The sequence below is a fragment of the Semicossyphus pulcher genome, unplaced genomic scaffold, assembly GCF_022749685.1.
Source record: "Semicossyphus pulcher isolate SPU_LCO1_2020_fin unplaced genomic scaffold, fSemPul1.0.p SCAF_25, whole genome shotgun sequence".
Classification (NCBI taxonomy): Eukaryota; Metazoa; Chordata; class Actinopteri; order Labriformes; family Labridae; genus Semicossyphus; species Semicossyphus pulcher.
Window position 1 is genome coordinate 2,820,881 of NW_027211699.1, and position 22,566 is coordinate 2,843,446.

Sequence of the window (22,566 nt, forward strand, 5' to 3'; positions counted from 1 at the left end):
CAGAGCATTAATATATTTGCGACAAGGAGTTTGAACGGACAAGCCCTGTAAACATTGAAAGCCCTCTTACTGTACTGTAACATAGATGTATGAATTTTTCTATACCATGTATGGCAGTAGAAACAGGAGCACCATTGTGGTTGCTGGTACTTGTATGAGTTTTTAAAAGGCAGCTTTGTGCCTCAGTCTTTGATATGTTCTTGTGACTTTTTGAAGCACCTGTTGAAACAGTTCACCCTGTTTTTATACTCACAATAAGCTTTTTTCCTCACTTTATTTGTGTTGGAGTGTGTGCATGCATTTGGCAGCATGTGTTGAGGGATCAAAATAAGGTGTGTTGTCGTACCCGATCGTGTGACTGCTGCTCTGCCAACTTTTTAGTAAGCTCATTATACAGTAGTGCATCAGTGGAGGGTTTGTGCATGAACAGTGTACAGTCAGATGATTCCCTGACCTGAAACAATATATATATATATATTTAAGGGCAACTCTCCCGTATGAAGACATGTCACATGTTCTTGCAGCTCTTGAGAGCCGCTCTCTTGTGGATGAGTGAGTTGGAGAAACTGCAATATGTTTTTTTAAGGCCAGTTGTACTTGAATTGAGTGAAAGTACAACATGAAATCTTTGTAATAGGAGTTCTCCCAATTTGGAAAAATTAGAGAAACATTTAAATATTGTTACATCTAGAAAAGTGACAATCTTCTCACAGAGTAACCCACCTTTGTCATTCTTTTGCATTTTCAAATATGTTAAGTATTATGATACAGAAAGAAAAGAAGAATACGATGTTCATCATACAATAGCTACTGTTATTTTGTTGTTACCGATGGAGCTACATGTTCATATGTGTTCATATGTGTTAATATTGTAAGCAGAGCTATTTACAGTTGATAGTCACGCGAGCATTCCCCTCATGTCATGATGTACTGTATGTTGACCCCATTTGACATCACTGAGCAGGAGTGTTCGGTGTGACTGCACAGCCTTACATTACTATCGTTATAATATACTGTCTTGATATGAGAAGGCCAATTATTTATTTTAATATCCTCATCCTTGAAATGGTGCTTTAATGTAATTTATATTTCACATTGATTGTTCAAAGGATTACGTGTTTTTTATTATTATTATTTAATGGGACAAAATACTGAAGTGAATATTTACATTGAGTATTTAATTTCAAAGCCTTTGACATCTTATCCAGTTTTTCATTTGTTACAGGTTTAACTTTCTCTGTCTTTTTTCTAATTGGCAGTTAGTCTTACTGAAACTCTGCTGTAGAAATGTACAAATGTAGCCTATATCATTAAAGACACTTAATTCTTTTGTAAATGTTCTGACTTTGACTCTTTTTTATATGTGTGGGGGTTACAAAAGTTCAGTTGCCGAGGCTCAACAACTACAAAAACAGTATATTAATTGTAAATTCATCAGTGGATATAAATACTTAATCAGTATACAAGTGAATACAACAGATGGGTTAAAGTAATAAAGTATCCATCATCTTTATGAGCTGAAGTCAAGTATGCAAACATATTTGTTGTTAGTTAAGATTTACAGGTTAAGTAGTTCTGTTTTGCTTCATGTTCAGTCTCCTCTAATCTATTAATATAGTTAATTTCAAAGCCTGGGAAGAAGCATTCATCCTCCTGGTTTTAGTGCTCCTTCCTTTCAACCTGTGCTTTTATCCTACCCAGTGAGTGTTTGTGTTCTTTCGCTCTTCCCTTCAATCCTTTCCTCTCCTGCAGCTTATGACCCACTTGTGCTTTTCTTTCTTGCTCTCAGAAGCAGCACAGCAGTTAATTCTGATGCCAAGTATAACAGTATTTTCATAATGAGGACGGAAAGAGAAGGAGGGATTATCATCCGTTATAGTAGTGAGGAAGAGGGTGTCTTGGAGATGGTACAATTAAAGGGACAGAAGAAACAGGAAAAAAATAGGCTCAAAAACTGTGACAAATATTCATATTGAAGCCTACTCCTTTTTAGCTATACGCAGGTTCATTATGCTAACATGTATGCATACATTGATTTCAGTTTGTTTGCCCTTTTATAACAAATGACATCTACAGTTGTATCTCCTTTTAACCAGCAAAAGAAGAATGCATAATCCTCCTTGAATAAAAGTATGAAAATATTCTCTCCCAAATGGAAAAAACAAGCATCAAAATTAATAGTACTCATTCTGCAATGAAATCTCCCAAGCGTCTGATAGATTATCATGTATGACCTCATTAAATTGCTAATACTCATGCTTCAGTGCGTGAGCAGCGTTTTACTGTTGTAGCTAATCAATTGGGAACGTTACCCAGCCTTCTTTATATACACTTTGGTTTAGTCCACTTGTTTTTTAACATGTGGGTCATATTCTTTTTAAATGGCCTCATGATAAATCTGAAGGGGGTAATATGATAGTAAATTTGGTAGAAACGAAGTGTTTTGGCAGGCAGCAAAACCACAAACAAACCCAAGATGTCAATTTCAGTGACTGGAATTAGCTGAGGTGACATCCAACAGATAACAAGCCAAACCCACATATCACTTGGCAGCAAGACTTTGAGCCTAAATTTAATTCAAACAGGCAAGTTATATAAAAATCCGTTTTTTTACAAACATGTTTCTATACAGTATATCTCTTTGTATTTATTTTTCTTAGTTCGGGTTTTATGACTTGTTTTTGGAACCAGCATCATTCAAGGAATTGCAGTTTTTTGGTACTTTCTTACCCCCCCTTTTTATGAAATGGTTCGATCCTGCTTCCACAACAGTCGCGAGCGGGATTTTGTTGTTGGAGAAATGTCAGGTGAGAAAGACAAGACAGGGCGATGGCATATCACCTTTTTTTTGTCAAAGTAGGTGGGAAATAAGATAATGGTGTTAAATACGTTATATTAACTACTTTTTAGACGACCTTTAATCAACACAAGCTAACTTTTAGCAAGCTAACTTTTAGCAAGCTAACTTTTAGCTAGCTTTTCACACCAAATCGGTTTCCCCTGCTGCTTCCTGGTTCCAGGACCAACAGGTGCAGCTTCAGGCTCTGATGCCCAGTCTCTCCATCTTCACACCTCTATCACCAAAGAACCAGCCTTTCTCCCCACTGAAGAAGCAGGTAAGCAGTATTGTCTTGAATGAAATGTCAGATAACATAAATGCAGATTGGCTGTGGGAATTTCTTATTGTAATAGTTATGAAAAATAAGCAATTTTTATCATTTCAATTTATAGAATTTTGTTCACATAAGGATCATTACATGAAACCAGAACAGCCTATGAGCTATATTGGATGCAGGACAGTTTGAAGAATGACTCACTCTGTTTTAAAGTGACAGTCACACACATTACCTACAGAGGGGAATCAGTCTTGCATCAAATAGGAAATTCAGCCGTGCCATATTTTTACAGCTCACTATCAGAAAATATTTGACTACAAGAGAGTTAAAAGCCGGCAAAAAATTATGTAAAGCTATGAATGGGTTCTTGAGGTACGGTTACAGCATTAATGCAGAATTGCTGTAGCCTGCGATGAAGATATCTTTCCATGCAAACAAAATCCCTGGTTGCACCCTTCAATTGTAGTCACAGACATATCTTGTTTGTAAGCCAAAAAGCTGGAAACCACATGGTTTAATTCTTAAATTGAGTCAAAATATAGGGTATTATCCCTTTGGGCAACTTTTCAGCTACCATTCCAACATACAGTAGCAGGCCAAATGTCTCTTATTTTGAAATCTTAACGCATGTGTTTTTGAAATACCTTCTTAGTATGTACGTAACAAGTAGCAACAGCTGTCTAATGAGTGTACTGGAGTAAAAAGTAGAATATTTCCCTCTGAAATGTACTGGAGTAGAAGTAAAAAGCTGTTTCGCACTCAATTTTGTGCCACTTGAACTATTTTCCAACCACTGTAACCCTGCTAGTAATCCACATTTTGAATTTTTCATTAAGCCTTAACCTCGCTCGCTCCTCGTCTTACAGTTGTGCACATCACAATTCCATTAAAACCCTAACTGCACGGATGTATGTAGTCACATGACTCCATGTTCCCCATGTTCAGGACTCTGGGGATTGTAATCTGTCATGAGATATGAGGGTTGCACGCTAGCGGTAGCTTTGTGAAATGGCTGTGTTGCGTTTTGTTGACATTTCCTTTTTCCTAAGTGCGGGAACCACTATCATCATCAGCAGTAGAGCAGTCAATCAGTGAACCAGTGTATAACAGAGAAACAAGCTTAGGCTGGAAATAGAGAAGAAAATACCTTCAGAGGAGGGAGCTTAAGAGGGGTATACAGGCATTGCACATTATTTCCCAGATGACAGGTGGTAGAGGCTCCCAATGATTGGCTACTGGCTGAGGTGTCAGTGCATTAGTGTAAATTATGACTGTGACAAAACCCTGTGTGTCTGACAGAGGGGGCTGTGTAAATATGTCAGCTGCACAAGCAGGGATATTGCTCTCTTATCATTAGTATGGCCATCTTTCTTTATTAAGTCTGACTGTGGGCTGTTGAAGTGCCCCGCCCTCTCATTGTCCAAGCTACAGTTGCGTGTGTGGTTTTGATGAAGCACAGCAGCCCCTTTGTGCTTACTGCAACTGCTCCCAATTAATACTGTTGTTCCAATATGAGCCTGATGAACAGTATCTCTCAAGCACACCCTGCGATACATAGAGACTCAATCAGTCGAAGCAGGAGTGCTGGCAGATTCCCGCTGAGTAATCAATGCAAACCTCATTTAAAGAAACCAATAGATCAGATGGTGTAATACTTTGAATACTGTTTGTGCGAGAGAGTTACCTCCGCATGAGTCACCAGCTGAGTGAAGAGGTGGTCAGCCCCCGCTGCGAGAGCTTTCAATTCATTCACATCCGTTTGTAAATGCACACCTCTGAGCTAATGGATGTAAGAAAATAAAGTGAAGGATGGTGATATTTTCTCGTTATTAATGCCACTTTGGAGAGCCGTCGGTTTTTTTTCTGTCAATGTAACCTTTGAGGTAAAGCACGGACTGTCTGAGATGAGATGCCATGACACGGCATTTTCACAGCAGATTCAGTTAGAAAAAAGCAGATATCTGCAACAATTAGTCGACTGAAATTAATCTGCAAATCCTGAGGCTTTGAGCTGTCGGACAAATAAAAAACATACTGTTGATGGCGTCACATTGGGCAGTCAGACACTGGGATGCAGACTAGAGATGTATGATATTGGAATTTTGCTCATTTTAACCGATATGCTGATTTTTTTCTGAATCATTTTAGCTAATGAGGATTTTAATGCACGCTGATATTGTAATCGGATGGTGCGATATAAGAAAGGTACATGTAAAATAAGCAAATGCGGACAAAGAAAGGTGAATAAATGGAAAAAAATATTCTAATAGTGATCTTTGCCGTTGATTACCATGGCAACGATTGAAGCTTTTTAATTGTTTTGGCTTTTGCCTTTATTTGACAGGACAGCTGAAGAGACTCAGGAAACGTGGGGAGCAGAGAGCAGCAGACGACTGCCACCAAATAGACACAGACCGGGAGCTGAGCCTGGGACCAGCGTGTCGAGGACTGCAGCCCCTGTACACCAGATGCCAGCTCCACCAACTGAGCCAAACCAGCATCCCAACCATACTCAATTTTATATAACATTTTCAAATGTGTATCCTCTGAATGGAATCATCTGAATAGTGAGTATAACTACACTGTCATCTTATCGCCACATTGTCATAATGGCAGAAATGATCGTTCACTATAGTTGATTCTAGATTAATAATTTGATTCCCTACTGTGATAGAAATGTTCTCTGTTTTTTTTATCTTTTATTCTTATACGAATACTGAAAAAAACCTGAAAGAGGGGCGAGTTTCAGACATGTTTGCGACGTCTATTCAGCTCCAAACATCCATCAATAGGCTATTAAATGTGAAAGAGAATTCTACTACTACTGACTTTTATTTTGAAAAGCTTTCCATCAGCTTAAACTCTTGCAGCAAAAACTGCTTGCACTAAACTGACTTTTACTGTGCAGTTACTATTATTAGTTTTACTGACATAAAAACGCATTTTCACATCATTAGTTCAAGTATTTGTAAACATAATCTATTTGTGTGCGTCAGAAATGTTGTTATCTGAAGTTTCATAGACCAAAAGAATAATAAATGGATTGGGAAAATAATCTTCAGATTGGAAGCTGTTCGATTTAGCTCTAATAATTTTACCCCACCTCTAGCTTCAAATTTGATTGGACTAAAAGGCAACAATTTTGGGGCGCTGGTTTAGTTCAGCTGGTAGAGCAGGCGCCTCATGTAGAGGCTACAATCCTTGACGCACTGATTGCAGGTTCGACTTCCGGTCTGCCGATCAATTGCATCCCCCACTGTCTCCTCCCCTCATTTCCTGTCTCTCTTCAGCTGTCCTATAAATAAAGCAAACGCCACAAAAATAATCTAGAAAAGTCAACATTTGAACCCAACAGGGCCTTGATCATAGAACCACCATGGCACCATAGTATGAGATTTGGTATCTCTATCACCCTAGAAAACGAATGTGACCGCTATATCACAGTTACAGACCTACAAACTCAAACAGGCGAATAAAAACCACACCAATAATATTTAAGATGTCGAGTAAATTCGGCACGATTTACAAGAAGTGAATGACTGAAGAGAGAGAAGCTAAATAAATGCAGGAAAGTTTGTGTCAGAGAAGCTTTTTGTCATCCGTGTGAAACAGCCTGACGCCGTCTTACATTCATCACTGGATTCTGAAGCAGTGATATTTTGTCAACATTTGACATGCAGCGTTTCACTCGTCGGCGTTGACTGTAACCAGACAGCAGATGCGGTTTTGTTGGTCTTTTCGGTGCTGTGGGATCTCACTTAAATATCCAGATGAGCCTCTGACTAATTGATTGTCAACCAAGCCGACGGAGACTTTATATTTATCCCCCCTCAGCAGCAAATGCATCTGTTTCCTCTGTGATCATTGGCATTATGCACAACCATGACGCCCCACCGCCATCCTGCACCCGATACTATTAAAGGGGTGTTAGCTCATCAAAGCCTATGTGGCCGGTTTGACATGCTTCACTCAGCAATGATTGGCATAATGGAGTTGATTTCTACTTGCTATTCAGTTCGGCTTGTCAGTAGAAGGCTCCCTCTCCTCCCACACTCCCCCCCCCCCTCTACGTATGGTAATAAGCATTGCAGCAGTGGCTTCCCTCATCCTCTTATACACATCTTTTTCATTTCTTATTCATATTTCTGTGTGTGTGTGAGGATACACATGTCGGGTGCACTGCTGCAGATTGCGCTGCTGTATCCTCCGCTTGGATTACAGAAGGAATCCATTCAAAAAGACAATTTTTGTTTTATTTTGATGTTTATATTGCGTTTTAATTGTTGGATAATCTTAAATGTGCGTGTGTTTTTTGTGTGTGCATATCTGCACTGTTGGGTGGATCCCTCTGTGTTCTGTGGTGCGTTCAGCTCCGTGAGAAGGGGGAAAAAAAAGCTGAGTTTTTTTCACAGCAAAAGAGTCTAACTCTGAAACATCAAAGACAGAGATAGAGAGAAACAGAGAGAGAGAGAGAGAGATAAAGAGAGACAGGGACGGAGGGAGGAATGGGTATGCCTTGTATCCGGGTAATGATGGAGCAAAGAGAGAGAGAGAAAGAGAGCGAGGAGGGGTGACAATAGAGAGAGAGAGAGAGAGAGAGAGAGGTACGGGAGGGGGATGAGGGAGAGAGGAGGAGAGAGAGAGAGAGAGAGAGAGAGAGGAGGGAGGATAGTGAGCGAGGGATGGGGAGATCGCTGGACTGAGCGGATAGAAGTGTTACTACAGAGCTGCTGCTGCTGCTGGAGGACGGGGCTGGGAGCCGAGGATAATGCTCCATCCCTCAGCGTTCAGCGGCACGCCGGACACCTTGTAATTTCCCGCGGCAACGGCGGCGGCCGTTGGAGGAGGAGGAGGAGGGTCGTTATCGTTGCAGCAGCGATTGTCTTTTTCTTTTTCTTTCCCTTTAACCACAGTCTTCTTCATCATCCTCCAGCTCGCCCCTCCTCACTCCTTATTCCTCTGCAACTGGCAACCGCTGGGCTCCCCCCCCCCTCCTCTCTTTTCTACTTCTGTCCCTTTTCCAGAGGAGGGATTTTCTCTATTTCATCAGGGATTGTAGAAGACAGTAAGAATGTCTTTTTCTGCTTCTTTGGCTTCTATTCTCTAAAGGAGACGCGCATGGAGGTGGTGCATGGGAACGCAGAGGATTTTATGTTTGTGGAGGGATACTGTTGGAGTCAAAAGGGAGTGTGTGTGCGTGCATGTGTGTGTGCAGCAGGGGATGGGAGGGGGGGGCTTGCATGTTCAAGTTTACTGCAATGATGTAAAACACGAGTTCCTCCCTCACATGGCTGTCTGTGTGTGCAACATCCCGGCTTTAAACCGACATACACAGCAGACGCACAAAATAAACACTTGTGAAATGAAATAAAATGAAATGAGAGGAGAACAGCTTTGAAGGGGACCCGCTGAGGCAGGCAAACCAAACAGTGTTTGGCAGTGGATTACTCCTTGATGCCAGCAGATGAACACAGGTTTACAGAGAGGCAGAGGAAGACGGCAGCAGGGAGAAAGTGGGAGAATAAAAAAGAACAGATTTATAGATGAGGCAGAGACAGGACAGGAAATCAGACAATGCATGTGTCATCATCAATAAAACACAGAGCTAAAGGTAGATGGATGAGAGATGCTGCTTGTCAGCTCTTGAATGTATCATTGTGTCAAACTGATAATCCCTCCCACATACATTTGCATGCCTGCCAAGGATTGCTGCTGATCTGGTGCACGGAGCAGCTCGCTGCTCAGTGTTCACATTAAAAGGCTAACCAGTGCATAAAATCACCTAGTACATCACACTTAGGCTACCCTGACATATTAACTGTAGCGTGTAAGGCACAGTATGCATGGATGAGCGTGGACACAGATGCTCCTTAGCTTTAAAATGTGTGGAAAAACGCTCTCAGGTGCAAACACAGAATCCAGTGTTTTTCAATGCATTGAACAGCAGAAGAAATTCATCGCGGATATTTAAACTGCCTCGACAAGAGAAGGGTCACCCTGCCAGCTGGGAACATGTGTTTGCTCTGTCCCTGTCATTATCTCGCCACCTGAGTTTAGTCTATCTATAGACGCTTTTGTCTCTGTTGAACGCAGCCCATCGCCTACACACAGTCATAGTAACTCATACATGCGAATGCTATTCATGCTCTGTATGTGACGTGTCGCCTCAGGGACATGCATGTAGAGGATGGCAGAGCGGATCATTGTAGGAGAGAGCGCGATTTGTAACAGGGAAAACTTTGAGCGACACCATCAGTGTGTTAATGGTGGATTTGAACGTATTGATGTATTAAGGTGAAGAGATCTGATTTGACAAAGTTGTTTGTTCCTGCTCCCTTAAATGAGTCACTGGAGCTTTCCCGGAATTAGAGCCTTTGCTGATGGCAGGTGAGGCAACACGTCCTGATACCTACACGTCTGTATCAGACTAGCATGTGGTAAATGTTGTGTAATGGTTACAGTTTTAGGCACCCAAACTATGTACTTGAATTACGTTATGAGTCAAAGTCAAAGTTGAGGTTTTTTTGGCCCCTTATGCTTTTATTAAGTGAGAGGACAGTGTTGGAAATGGGGAAGAGAGAATGGGGGATGATGCACGTGGCCGCTGCATCGAGGACTGTAGCCTCTGTACATAGGCCGCCGATTTGGGCCAAACTGGAACCCCAACGTTAAGTTTAAGGGTCCCCAGAGACTGTATGACATGAGTGGGTGTAACCGTTTGGTTTCAAAAGTGAAGCCAATGCTGAAGTGTCTTATTTCTTTTATTGTAATTTACCTTACTATTCTAATGGCCATCAGGGGGCGACTCCACTTTGTGCAAAAAATTCGTATTTATGTAAAGGAGCAATTCACCCCTGGAAAAAGCTGCTGTCAGTCAAAGCTGGTGTTCTCTGTAATCAATAGAAGCAATAATATTTGAAATTGGCGCCATAGCTGTGGAGAAAGTTGTACAAACAGCTCGTGGTTTCTCCCATTCTATATTCCTACAACACCCAGTGTGCATTGCGCCCCTCCCTCTGAAAGGAACAGCCCAGCAAGAGACGCTGGAGTGAAATACTACCGTTTCGCTGCAGGCGATACCTCAGAGCGGTACAGAATCGGAAATAAGGCGAGAATATACCGGTGGATCTTCTATAAAATCTTCAGGTCTGCAGTCTACATTTCAAACCTGACGCTTTTGAACGAGACGTCGGAGGCGGGCGTCCTTGAGGAAGTGTAGTTTAGCGAGCTCCCTGGCCTCCGCCAGATGACGTGTTTTACGTCGTCTGGTGGAGGTTTTCCACGGCCCATTGGAGAAGCGGATAGCGTCCTCCAAAGGCACAGAGACAATTTTTTCCTACCATAACGGCATTAGCTCCCCATAATAGCATGATAGGACTGAGGTTGAAAATCGGCAAACTGGCCCTTTAAGTGCACCAGAAAATAAGTCAACTTCTCAAAGGATTTATCGCCCCACTAGACATTTTCTTAATCATTTAATGGTCTTAATTGCTAGTTTGAAGTCTCCTTTAGTACAGGATGTGTCTATTTTCTAAAGTTTGGTCCCATTTAAAGTGAAATGGACAATAAAGTAGTTGCATGTTATTACAGACGACCTAATACTTCTTATTCTGTGCAGACAGTCTCGATTATTCAATCAAGTGTTGGTGAGCTACAGTTACATGACTCAGTCTTTGCGTTGAATGGTGCTTTAAGTCCAAACACACTTATCAGAAAAGCTAATGTCAAGAAGTTCCACTAACTTATGGCGCCCAGCTCCATTGATCAGCTTCAATTTAAAAAGAAAAGTAAGAAAAACATTTATTCGACCGTTCTGCTGTTGTCGAGGCAGAAATGACTAATGCAAGTCGCACTGATCACCGTGTCATGTCACCGCACTCGCTGAGGTTTTGTGCTCATTAGAAGCTGCTCATCATAGAAATGGGAGCACTTTGTGAAAGAGGTCAAGGCTGACATCTTTTGTCTGTCTGTTGTAAGATGCTTTTAAAGATTCCCCTTGTGTTGTAGTAAACGCTTAATGGTGCGTTTCACATATAGGCCTAGTTATCATCGCCTTGTTCTTCTGTTTAGCTATCGGCTAACTGCAACAGTTTGAATCATCAGTGGAGACCTGAGTCACATTAGTCAGTCAAATCGCTGCACTTTAGTTTTTCAGCTGCGTCATTGAACACAGAGTAACACAGAAGCAACAGGATGCGAGGTTATAAACTTCATAAGTCCCGAAATGATCCTTGAGCGAATATCGTTCAATGGATGTTTAAAGGTGGCGAATTATCTGCAGAGGTGTGCTGCTTAATTCACTTGAAGTGTCCCTGACAGTGCATGGTGACTGCGATTGGAGCTGGCTCTGACTCCACTGAATGAGTTTGATAAAAGCTGCTCTTCACATGTAAATGGTAAATGGACTGTACTCAGGCTATATAGCGCTTCTCTACTCAAAGTGCTTTTACACTACATGTCACATTCACACATTCACACACTGATGGCAGAGGCGGATGCGTAAAGTGCCCAACTGTCAATCAGTCATCACGTTGACACACCATTGGCTCTGCCAGCAGGAGAAATTTGGGCTTCAACGTCTTGCCCAAGGACACTCCGACATGTAGACTGAGGGAGCTGGGAATCGAACCACCAACCTTCCAATTTTAAAGACGACCGACTCTACCACTGAGCCACAGCCGCCCACATGTCAAACACTGAACATGTAAGTGTTCATGCAGCTCGTCCTCCAGCTGGTCAGACTTATATAATCCTCAGTGCCTTTAAATGATGAAAGAAGCACATGAAACAGGAGTCTGTAACTTTGAGGAGATTCTGATGTTTGACCCAGTTTAGCTGAATCCAGCTCTCTCCAGCTCGACCGCCTGTGAGCTCGGATAATTTGTCCTGTGGAAGTCGAGTTGATCTGCTCCGGCAGGCCGATGCAGCTCTGTTGAGTGTTGATTAACCGGCCGTCATGTTGTTTCTACTTCAGATGCTTTTTGGAACAAATAGAGTCAAGGTCCAGCAAACAAGCGTGATGCGCAGATGAATTAACATTCAGCCCACGTTAGCGGGGAAATACCATTAATTCCTTCTCGCTCGGAGACTGTTGTGGAACGGCACACTTAAATTCCCCTTCACACACAGAGGACGCAGCGCACAGTTGACATTTCCACCTGTGCAGTTCCTCTTTGGGGATCGAGGGACCAGAATCTCCTCTCATTCAGATTATCAAAGCTTGGCTTATCTGCGCACTAAGGGCAGGACTAACTTGTCTCAAGGAGGAAAACAGGCATTGACAGAGATTCATGTTAGTTAATACAAATTAATTGGATTATTCAAGCCAGAATCCTCTTCCACAGGGCCTAGGGAAGGAGAGCAAGATAATAAATGGTGTTTCTTTTCGACTGATAATCCTTCTGTTCGGTTGCTGCTGTGCTGTCAACTTGTCAGGGTCCTTTTCAGAGCCTTATCTTCTCTGAGTTATGCGCCTGCATTGTCTTCTCTCTCCTGTTACATTTGCCCATGTGCAGAGAGTGGAGCTCAACTTTCCTTCCAATATTTGCCACGGTGCTCAGAGGGGGATGTAGTTCATAACTCCAGATTTAGCCATCTCGTTTACTCTCTCACTCCTTTTATCTCATTTTTTTTCCACATCTCACTCATTCCTTCTCGCTCTCTCGCCGGCGGTAAACGGCTGATCTGGGACAGACAGGCCTCCCCTGCGCTCTGTCCTACTTCAGCGTCGTCCTCTCTCTTGTTTCAGCTCTTCTTATGCCGTTTACCTCCATCAACCTATCCCTTACGAAATCGCCCCATCCCCCGGTCTCTATCAATCATTTCTCCATCTGCGACTGTTTCATCAAAGCGGAGTGATGGTTCTGTCTGGTGTTAATAGGCTGTCGGGGTGTTTGGGAGACAGAGGCTCTGCCATTACAGATTCTACTTCTTTCTCCACCTGCTGTGATGTAGAAAATTGATGCTTGTCTGCCATGACACACTTCTCCTTTGATACGAACAGAGGTGATGATTTGGAGTGTGAAAACTGCACTCTGTTGGAGGAGTAAAATCACCCATAATTCATGGTAATCTATGAGCTTTGGATACTCTTGATTGGCTCGCAATAAAACCGTTTGTTTTACACTGTGAGGCCTTTTCTTTGGATCGTCTTGCAGTGTCTATATGGGCAGATCTTTGAGGTGAAATGATGGCTCAAACATTATACAGTATTGGAATGCAGGTGTTACGAATCTGTATGAACCAAACTTCTGAGGATCATTGAAAGTACACATCAGATTGGGAGTATATAGCCATACAAGGGGCTCTGTTAGGCTGTACTATACGCTAATACCAACATGCACAGTGACAAAGCTTACATGCACACATTATATTTACTGTTTTCACTTTGTAACTAGACTGTTTGCACGCTAACATTTGGTGATGAGCAGTGAACACAAGCTAAGGCTGGTGGAAACGGCATTAGTCATGCAGGTGTTTGGTCATAAACCAAAGAAGCCAAGCATTGGACTAAAAAAATCAGGAGATTGTCATATTTGGAGTTTTAACAAAAAGGAAGATGACTCAGATGTAGACAAGGATTTATTCCAACAAAAAAGACAAAAAAACAAAAGGCTTACTTTAGTAACCGGGCAAACCAAAAATCCAAAGGAAGAATACAATAAAGATCCTCAAAAAGCGAAAACATGGGAAGCCATGAGGAAGCAAGGAGCAGGGTGGAAAAGTTTGATGAAAGAAACTGGCACAGATAAAGAGGAAGACTGAGGCCATGCATACAACATACATACATATTTTTCAAAACAGAGTTTTTCCCTCCTTCGTTTCCAAAAAAAACCCCGTCCACACAAGCACGGTTCTAAAAAAATCCCTGTCCAAGGGGAAAGCGCAAAAACGAAACAGAAACGCTGTCATGAGAATGCCACACCAACAGGCGGCGATATAACCTGGTCATGCAAAGAAGGAAAGGAAATCGCAGCCAAACAAAAGTCTGAAAAATCTATGGCGAGAGTGCATCCTGACGCCTCTGTTCCTCAATATAGTGGACGAGTAACTGTACATGCATGAGTGAACATGTGAAATGTGCTGTGAGCAAGGTTAGAGAAGCGTCACTGTTTCTGTCACATCCGTCATTTTGCGAGGAATTTGTGACGCCTCACAATGTAGGCAACAGCGCACAGCCTGACATCACCAGCCAAAAACACAGTTTACCCCGTCTACACGTCTCCGTGGAAACGGAATTTCTAAAAGTCTTCACCCTGGCCAGAGTTTTACAAAAGATCCGTTTTCAGTGACTTAAAACGACGTTTGTGTGGACAAAAGGCAGAGAAAAGGCTACGTTTTGAAAAATACCTGTGTACATGTAGACTTGGCCTAAATACACTGGGGTTAATCAGGGACAGGTGACGCTAATCAAACACAGGTGAAAACAATAAGGGGTGGGGCAAACAATCACAAAGGCTAGAAAAGAAACACAGGAAGTAAACCTAAACACGAGGCAAAGGCTGTGTCCGAAATCGCATACTAACGTACTGCCCACTACATACTGCCTACTACATACTCAGACAGTTTGTACTGCATACTGCCTACTAACCTGACTATTAGGATGCCGTTAGCATCATACTCAGAGCCGTCTTCTCTGTATCACGTGACTTAATCGTTTACGTATGTCCGGTCTGATCTCCGGTCCATCTCCGCCACAGTAGAAGCGTAATAGCCGCAATGCATTTTGGGGCGGTTGAGTACAACCAGTGAGCTCCCGTCTCATACTCAAACATCCGGGCCGATCTAGTGTACATCCGGGCATTTCTCGCATACACAAAATTGCATACTATGAGATGGGAACGCATGACATACTCAATTTTACGTCACGGTTAGTATGATTAGTATGATAGTATGCGGTTTCAGACACACCAAAAGTGACAAAAGTGTAAAACAGGAAATGACTGAACAAACCAATATAAGTTAAATACATATATAATTAACAAACCTACTGCATGACAGAGATCATCAAAGTAGGTTGAATTAATCCTGAGGATTTTGTGAGTGTCTCAAAATTTCGTGGCAATCCATCCACAAGTTGTGGTTATTTCTCTGTGAACCACAAAAGTCAACATTTGGTTCTTGAGTAAATGTCAGGGCCTCAGGAAGGTCGTAAAGACCAACGTTTGGGAACATTAAATGTCTGTACAAAGTTTCATAACAATCCTCCCATTTATTTGATGTTGGATTATAGTCTGAACCCAAAGTGGAGAACAAACCAACGAAAAGAAAAGAAGCTATCCACAATGCAAGCTGCTTGCATGGCTAATTAGAATATTGGCTATAATACATAGTGTTCAATTACTGATGTTTACACCTCAATACATTTCTAATGCTAAAAGATCAAAATGACAACAAAGGCACCACCTTCTGTGCACCTGAACAATCATCATATAAAGCAACAGAACATGAATCTAACTCATGATTACGCTAATTGGTCAAACAGAGACACCGCAGCTGATCGCTCAACCTACCATGACTGATGACATGTTTGCAATAGGAGCACAGATATGAAACACTCGTAGAGTCTTATTTGTCCTCGAGTAAACCCAGCCAGGCTATAGTTCCCACAGAGATACCCCCCCAAGCATCACACACACACACACACTCTCAATGTATCACTGATAAATGTCTAATGCTGTGCTGCGCTCTCACTTTCTCCTTCCTCGTCACCTCACAAACAGACCACATCTGTCCTGTTGCAAACACTTCATTCATGGTAATTAGAGGGGGGTGGGGGGGGTTGGGTTTCGAGGGCTCTGGCCAGACTCCTCCATGCATCATGACTCCACTCTTAGTTTATTGGGGGTAATTGCGCCACTGAGAGGCAGAGAGGGGGGGTAGAGGGGTTTTGAGTTCTCCCAACAGTCACCGCTGCATCATCAAAGTGGGGTTTCTATATTTAGCAGCAGCAGATGCATGGCTGCTTTGGAGCAGTGCTGGCCCGGGATGATGGCGATGAGAGTGTCGGGTGGGGTGTAACTTGTGTGTGTGTTTGTGCATTAAAGGCAGGCAACATGAGCATCAGCCGCAGGAGCCAATGCTGCATTCAAGTCCTGTGGGAAAGACGGTACATCTGAACTTCCTACTTGAAAGCACTTCTCATTTCAGCTTTCAGGGAGTAAATACGACTTGGAAGTTGAGAGGTTGGAGCTTAATCAGCATTCAGATTCCCAGAGTAAAATAATTAGACGTTTTAATCACTAGCATCATTAGACTTTTTTTTTTTACTTGTAAATGCTGTGATGACTAATTTTCTGTATAAACACAAGCTCCAATTTGTCATAAAAAAACCTCCATTTTGATGACTTCAAACACACAAACACTTCAATTTTTTTTTATTGGTGCAAATCCTAAATTTGTTCTCACTCTTATTCCTATAAGCCTTGAGTGCAGCACTACAGCCTGATAGGATCGTGAGCAGCGTTCAAAGACTATCCAACCTCAGCGAGTCTCGTGTTCTTTTATCTGTGAGTGGCTTATTTGATTTGACAGAACAGTGAAAATGTGTAAGATCTGTGCGTACGCTGTGTGACAGATTGAAATCAAACCATTTTTTGGTTAGTCTGGATCTTGTTTGTCGACGCATTCTGCACTTTAGAATCGGTTCTTGCAAATCAACCGTGCTTAATATTGCTTAATAGATATTAGTTAAAGTTGTCTGCATGCTAAGATAGATGTCAACTAGCTTCTGTCCAGGACCTTTGTGGCGTCTTCAGATGTCTGCCGGAGTCACCATGAGCGTGTGTGACTCGTTGCTTTGTGCAAATTGGTGTCAGGTTCCCCGCTTGTGATTGAAAGGTGTCAAGCTGCATCGCCTTGTTTTTGTCACAGCGGTAACCCTGTTGCGAAAACGGCTGCAGCTGATGGAAAATTCAGTCCGCTCGGTTTCACTTTAGACTCCACATTTTCTAATGCAGCAATTAGCTTTGACATTACAAAAACAGTTCATTAATGCATCTCCCTCTCTCTCGCCCTCTCTCTCTCTCTCTCTCTGCAACCTCTTTAAATAACCAAATTATATTTCAATTTGCCTCCCAGCAAAAAAGAATAGACCCTAATTCAATTCACCTCCACTGAGCTGCGGCCCTCTGCTTCGATATTTCATTACATTCTTTTTCAAACTGATCAGTCACAAATATGCAGGGTGTTATTTTTGGTTTTCATGCTGCGCCGGCCTCCTCCTCCACCAGTGAACTTGTTATGGACAGAAGTGTGTGTTGGTGTGTGAACCTTATCTGCTTGTTTATTAGTGCCAGATTCACCAGCAGTAGGCAGTAGTGGGTGTTTTAAAGTTTATGCGAGATGATGAATCTGTGATGTTCAGGGCAGGGGAGGGTTTGGACGCCTTGCTGCATTAATAATGGAAGCACAGCTGGCAGTATTTATAGTAACAGTGGAAGGGGGCCATGGCAGTGTGAATGGGAGGTGATATATGAGATACAGTCCGTCCTGCCAGCTCGCCTGGACATCAGACAGTGTGAGTTCCCTCACGGTAGGCAGTGTTGGATGTGAAATTGGCTGACAGAGGGCGGGTCTGCTAGTGACATACACACAAACACACCCTTGCACATTCACAATAACATGCTCAGACTTACAGTGTATTAAGTAGCGCGTGTCCTCCTTGAAACTCTGCAAAGTAAAGGTGTTTCATCAGAGGAGGAGAACAAAAAGAGAAAGTGCTGCTGCTGATGATTGGCAGTCCAAGCTGTAGGAGGAAAAAGAAGTATTCACAAGCTGCATATGTAGGGAGGAGCGTATGGATAGAGGAGCCTATAGGAGTTGTTTGATGTGAAGCCATATTGATTGGCCTACATTGCTTGGATTAAAACAGTGAGCATGTGACGTCTTCCCCCGGCTGTGATTGGTAAAGTCAGATTGGACCTGTGCCTTGCAATTGTCCAGCGCCTTGGCTTCTTTTGTTACTTTTCTGCCACTTTCGTACCAGATAACAAGAAGCACAGATGACAGTCGCACATCAAATGTGGCGGAGTCCCAGTGGACCATACAAGTGAAGGACAAGGAGGTGAACCTGTTTTTGAACAAGACAGCAGGGTTGTGGGAAAAACAAAAAACAATCTTGTCCTGCAATAAAAACTGTGCGGTCCCCGACTATATTTTAAACCACTTGAAAAAAGAGAGAGACAAGACAGAATGAGGCAGGTTGGAAGAAGAATGTGAATTCCCATCAACTGGTTTGGAGTGAATAAACTAGGCTTGTTGCAAGGAAAGGCTTGGATGTCTCAGAGCCTGAACAGGACAAAGTAGGCTGCCATTAGGATGCAGTTCCCCTGCCCCTGGCTATGGGGCGAAAATTGCCAAACTGATTAACGTGAAAAGATGAATGCCTCCTAGGAAGAAATGAGGGGTTGGTCCTAGTGGTAACCCCAGACCCATCAGATTTCGAATGCAAACAATTCCTGGCAAAAGACAGGGCTTTAAGATCACCAGCTCGCTTCACAGAAGCAACAGCAGCAGCAACATGTGTCTTAATGGTGGAGACAGAAGCACTGCGGTTCTGCCTCAGCGCCGTAACGAAGCTCCGTCCTCATACCACCTTTGTCATTCTACATTGGACCACGCGACATCAGCGTAAAGCCGCCCCAGTGTTTGTTCCGTGTCCTCCGGTGTTGCAGAAGCAAAACGTACGCAAGGTGTAAGCAAACAGCAAGTGCTTCAAATACACACACACGGCGCTGTTCCACCCTGCCGGCTCTGCAGTTTATACTGACGCTGTTACGCCTCTGTTACGCCTATGTTACTACCTCCGATGCCCGTTTCTGGCAGGAAATCTGCGGCCTTCTTCTCCACACCTGGCAGATGCATCATCCCGAGACTGTCCAGGCAATTGAGGCCCATTGATGGAGCACACAAGCCTCTAGCAGGGACTGAATGGATTTGGTGCTCGCGTGGTGGTTTAGATGTTAAACTGTTGAAGTATCTTAGGGATGGCTCTGTGCTGGAGCCTCTGATGAGGCTTGAGACCATCACCACCCTGATCTTGCTCCTCTTCTAAGGGCATCAATGAAAGAAGCACTATGGGGATGACTGTTGTTGCTGCTGACAATTTGCCCGGTAATGGAAGGAATAGCCCATATGTTAGCCTTGTGCCTCTCCGAAAACTGGAAGGGAGGCTAATGTTGGCCACCCTCTGAGAAGAGAAAGAGGCACCAATCAGCACTTAGACTGCAACACAACAAAACACTGCCCGCTCACATACAGTTCCTGGAGCAAAGCTGGGGTTGATATCGAGGCATCACCCCCTGCAGTCTGAAGAGTCTGGGATGGAGCTAGAACAAGTAAAAACCCCAAGCAAAAAACAGCACACGATAGTTACTCATAGGTGATTTACCTGCTGTGATATGGTTGCTAAGTCGTGAGTCCCTGGAAAAAACCGACCATTTGGCCAACTCCTGGCTCCTGGCTGAGCACTGGCTTCTGGGTGATGTAACCTAGGTACCTGCAAATAAGTAACGAGGCCACTCGCTCAGGCGGAGAAGCACTGATGCTAGCTAACGCTTTCAACATACATGACCTGCGCGGTTAGGCGAGAACATAAAATTAGATGACTACTGGGTGTCAGGCCCATCAGTTGCCTTATTTCATCTTCCATCTGGTTCTAGCATTAGCAAGGTAACATGTGTGACATTGTTGTTACCGCTTGCGAATGTCTGCAAGGCATATCCAGGTCGTGCACTGTCTCTTTCAGCCAGCAGGAATCAAATAGAACTTTTGCACAAAAACACAATCACGAATACGCAACCACTTAAATGATTTGATAAAACGTAGAACACTGTAAAGTAACCAGTAGCTTCAAGTTAAGAGCAAGTAGCTCAAACTCTGTGTCACCTAGAGGAAAAGAATATCCGGCTCTGTTGTGACAAATCTTAGTTGTTATAACATTTGTCTTGTTAAGTCAGTGTTGATGATTAAGTGGTGTTTCCTCAATCTGTATGGAGGCATTTAGAACTGCCAAGTATAGCAGAAATGTGTTTAAAAAATGTCTTATTGTGGGGCTCTATCTGTCCGTGGGAATGGATTTGCCATTCACAGGCTTTGAAACGTGAATCCACAGACCCTCCTGGTAGAAATGCTGATTCAGCTGCTGCTCAACCGCAGGGAGCTCAAAGCGACTCTCACATGGTCAAACAATCCTTTTTCAAACCATGACAGCTTTGTCCTGTTTTACTGGCCCTCGTCTTGTTCTTCCCCTTCTTGTTAGCAAGTGTATGACTGAGCATGAATCACAGCTCTCATATTGTATCCTTGTCCAAGGTGTTTGTACCCGACCGCTGTATAAAACCTGGATTTTTAGTTTCGTCAGAGCTGCCTGCTCACCAAAACCCAAGCTTTGGTCAACTCCCAGTGGGTCACGATCAAAACCTCCATTGCTACACCGACTCTGCTGACGGTTGGTACTTTCTGACAGGACATCAAAGGATCTAAAGAGAGAAGCAAAACCGAATGTGAGCAAGTGAGACATTTGAAGACAACAAAAAGGGACGACAAGGAGGTTGCAACATGGTCCGGCTCCCATTTGTCGCCTGCAGCCGTGAAACAGCATCCACCTTTAATATTTCACAACCCTGCGTATGTTCAGGAAGTGTCTTCCCCTAAAGCTACTCCCAATGTGGCTTATTTATTCATGAGCTCCCCATGCACTGCCAACTAATAGCCCCAACTTGGCCCTCAGTATGGCCCCAGATAACAGCAAGTGGGTCCTGCCGCTCTCGGTTCGAGACCTGGGTCTGCGTGATGTAGGGTACTACTCAGCCCTCTGAAAAAGGCAGCATATTTAGCTACTAGCAGAAAACAGGAACAGATTCTGAGCAGTCCCGCAGAGATTTAGTGGCGATGACGAGAGAAGCTTATTAATTAGCAGGCTATTTGAATGTGATCTCAGCTCTCTCTCTCCCCAGCTGATTGACTGTCTTCCTCTCTTCTGTGGAGAATAGAGGAGCTTAAACCAACACTGTGGTATCTCACATGCATAAAGAGGAATACTGTTAGTGCTTGTGCAACTGCTTTATGATAGAAGAGCAGAGGGGATTAGTCAATTAATCAACGGAGAAATATTCACCATCAGTTTTAGTTATAGATATAGTGTTACAGAAGCCTTACGTTTCTGTTTCTGTGTAGCGCAGCTGCAAATGCTGTTGTACATTCGGCACAGTTGGTTGCACAGAAAAACTACAGGCTTGGATTTCTAGTTCCTGCCTTCCCTTGTATGGCAGCCTAGTCACGAAACTAAACCAAGATGAGAGAAAACATCATCCCAATATATGAGGGAAAATAACATTATGAACAAGGAGACATTTCACAGTGTTTTGGCTGACTCATAAATTCAGGCGTATTTGTTCAAGGCCAAGGCTGCGTCTGCTCGCATGCAACGATTCTTTGTAGATGTAGGCACTGCCGGCACGGCTCTGAGGACAGGAACTCAATTATTGCTTCAATTGACTTTTACAATCGACACTTTGAATATCTATGGGTTTCTACTGTTAATGGCTCTGAAAATGGTGTCTTTGGGGAGTTCTCATGGACAGTTTTCTCAGAGAATTTTTATTTATACAAGAAGAGTGTTAATGTGTTTTATGGGTAAAACGTAAAGATGCTTGTGCAGTGATAGAACCAGCTGTAATATGCTCATAAACCCACATGCCGCTTTAATCAACTGATACAACATGATGCTGTTTTGACCTGTAGTCACATCTAACATTTGCTGCGTAAACGGGGACTACAAAGCTATTGATCTCTGGGAAATGCAGTGTAGATGGACCACTTTTCAAGTTTTTAAACTGAATAGATTTTTAGACATTTTAGCTTTTAAAGTTAACAAAAAGCGAGAGTATCCTTCACTGGTTGTTGTCCTCTTGCTGCCAAACCCTTCCAAAATAAGAGTCTTAGCTTGTTGCTCAGTCAGACAGGGGCTGCTCTGTGCGTCGTTCTGACATTCATCAGCTGTCAAGATTTACAGGCCCTCATAAAAATCGAAACATCAAATGAGCAATCCTCTGACTCAAGGGACACCGGCAACCTTGTAATAACATTAGAGTACAAATTGATATGACAGGTGACCTATGCGGTCCACTAAAGGGGAGACAACAGAAGATGTAAGGCAGGAGAGAAAGAGAAATCTTCATAAATTACTACCTCTGATTAGTTTTATTTGACTGGCCATGCTTCCAGCTAACATTAAACTGAGCCTAATAGTATGTAAAACATGATATGACTGGGGAATATCTTAAAAGTCACTGTGTTGTGTGGCGAGGTTTGGTAGCCTGAGGTAAACACCATTTAGAACCACAGGGAAATGGGCCATGAGGTCACTCTCACCCCTCAGGAAGCGCTCGCACGTTCACTTCTTTCTTTTGTCTTTCTGTAGTAGTCGTCCACCCACTCATATCCTCAC

General features: G+C 43.0%; 1 protein-coding gene across 1 annotated transcript in view; it reads left to right on the plus strand.

Moving 5' to 3' along the window:
• Nucleotides 1-7,833: 7,833 nt before the first annotated feature.
• The window catches only part of shank1 (SH3 and multiple ankyrin repeat domains 1), a 91,172-nt gene continuing 76,439 nt past the window's right edge, over nucleotides 7,834-22,566 (plus strand). Inside the window, exon 1 of the mRNA XM_069675811.1 lies at nucleotides 7,834-8,181. The gene's annotated coding sequence lies outside the window, so the exon portion shown is untranslated. The remainder of the gene's footprint in view (nucleotides 8,182-22,566) is intronic.